Below are 2676 nucleotides of genomic sequence, written 5' to 3' on the forward strand. Positions count from 1 at the left end.
CATTTTGTTGAAATGCTTTGAATGTTTTATTGAAATGCTTTGAATGTTGCATTTTATAAACCTCTAGTATTATTGAAACTAAAATTATATAGAATTTATGCAACTAAAATTATCACAGTATTTTCTGTTCAAAACATTAAAAGAAAAAAGAATTTTATTGATGATGTGGCTTATAGCTCAATGGTGCATTTCGAACACACAAAAAGTCAGGAATTCACAGAATTTTCATAAAGAACTTTTTGGTTAGAAACTTTAATAGCAAAATTACATAATAAGTAAGTAATTAGAAACAAAATAAAATAAATAAGTTTTTTGTTGTAAGTAGAAACAAAACAAAATAAATAAACAAAAAAGAAAACAAAAACAGGGAAAAAATAAAAAAATATGCCACCTACTGAGCCTCAACGGCCTGAATACGACTAGAAGCCCATCCATGGGCCAGGATTCAGGCCCGCAGAAGGCCCAGTAGGCCCATTAGGCATACCAGTGACAATTAGGCCCAGAAAGCCTGCAATGGAGAGGAGCTCGAGAGGGGTGCGGCAGTGGGGCTTATAAACCACTACGCGCCCCTCTCAGCTAGCGAGGTGGGACTAAACATTTGAGCACGGGCAGAACGAGGCTTTTGGTCCCGGTTGGCACCACCAACCGGGACTAAAGGGGGGCATTGGAACCGGTTCGTGGCACCAATCGGTACGAATGCCCCCTTTGGTACCGATTGGTGCCACCAACCGGGACCAAAGGCCGCCGCTTCCCGCCTTTTGGGCTGCCGAAAACTGACCTTTGGTCCCGGTTCGTGGCACCAACCTGGACTAAAGGGGGGTATTGGTCCCGGTTGTTGCCACGAACCGGAACCAATGCTCTGGGTATATAAGCTGGGCTTGTGAAAATTTCACAATCAGTTGCCCCCCGCCCTCCGCCGCCCCGAGCCGCCCCCCGCCACCGTCGCCGTCGCCCTCCGCCGCCCCCGCCGTCACCGTCACCCTCCACCGCCCCCGACGTCGCCCACCGCCCCCCGTCGCCGTCGTCGTCGCCCTCCGCCCCCTGCCGCCGTCACCCTCGCCGGCCGCCCCCGATGTGAGCCCCTTTTTCATATATATATATATATATATATATATATATATATATATATATATATATATATATTAATTTTTTATTTAGATTGTTAGTAGATATCAATTTTAGTTTATTGCATTTTAGGTTAGTGTAGAGGAAAAAGTAAAATAAGGAAAAGGAAGAAAAGATGAAGAAGGAAAGAAGGAAGAAGAAAAAGAAGCAGGAGAGGAAGAAGGAAAAGAAGAAGGGGAAGAAGAGGAGAGGAAGAAGAGGAAAAAAGAGGAGAAGAAGCTTCTTCTCCTGTTTTTTGTTCTTTTTTTCTTTGATCTTCTCCTCTATTAATCCTTTCTTCTTCTCCTCTTTTTTTCTTCTTCCGGATACCGCAGAGGTTGTTAATTAGTAGTTGAACTAGTTAAACTAGTTTATTTATAGTAAATGCTTAATTAGTAGTTAAACTAGTTGATTTAATAAAACTACTTTACTTATAGTAAGTGCTTAATTAATTAGTAGTTGAACTAGTTGATTTAATAAAACTACTTTATTTTACTATATATAGTAGTAGTTTTTTTTAGTAAGTACTACTTTATTCTATTTATAGTAAGTGCTTAGTAGTTGAACTACTTGATTTAATAAAAACTAGTTTATTTTACTATAGAAGTAGTTTATTTTTAGCAAGAAAATTAATATAACTAGTTTATATTTTTAGTTAAAGCAATTATTCCCGCACCGACGTCGACGATGCCTATCCCGCATCCTCGTCGTCGACTCGGCGGAGGAGGCCGGCTTGATCAGAGGGGCCATGTCCGGGACTAGGCTCCCTCGGGATGGTTTTGGGATGTGCTACCTTCTGGGGGCGTAGGTTGGTGAGGAGCCAGCCCGTCGTTGACCTTATCCTTGTTTGGTGGCGGTCGCGTGGACCAGTGACGGTGCCGAGGCTTCCAGACACCGCGGAGGTGGTACGTCACCATGTCAGCGAGGAGGACGAGCACGTCCGTCGCTACATGGTTGCGTTGGAGGGCAGGTTCGACAATGCCTAGCAGGTTCTTCATGGATCTCACTGGAGCGATCATGTGATGGTTCCTTCTCTTTGGATGTCCACCGCTCGTGCCGATACCCGTCGGGCGCTACGGTTCTAGCTATACTAGCGATGTTATATGTATGATAGTATTCGAGGTGTATTAGTGATAACATTCAACGATGTACGGACGCAAGAGATGATGTAGTTTTGCTTATAATTGAATACATCCTAATTTGAATACTACTTTATTTCGTGATTTGATTTTGTTTATTGAATGCCCAAATTGGAAAACTACTCCTACTTTGAATGCTAAAATTGGAGAGCACTATGCAAGGCGTATGCATATGATTAGTTGATAGCTTATAGGGTTTTTGTTTTCGCAGAAATCTAGGAGCCCCCCTCCATCATCCCCGCCGTTGTCCCCGTCACCGACCCCCTCCGACCTCGAGGTGAGACCAGCCAAATCCTTTTTTAGAAAGATAATTCAACGATATTTCGGGTTGACTTTAAGTCTGTCGAGTCTCCACCATATATGAGAGGACGAAGAAGCCCGACTATTGTCGTGGGGGTCGTTTCTCCTTCTTCTTCGGGTGCTAGACCTTTGT

Source organism: Triticum urartu, chromosome 6A, assembly GCF_056163025.1.
Source record: "Triticum urartu cultivar PI428250 chromosome 6A, HENAU_Tu73, whole genome shotgun sequence".
NCBI classification, from domain to species: Eukaryota; Viridiplantae; Streptophyta; class Magnoliopsida; order Poales; family Poaceae; genus Triticum; species Triticum urartu.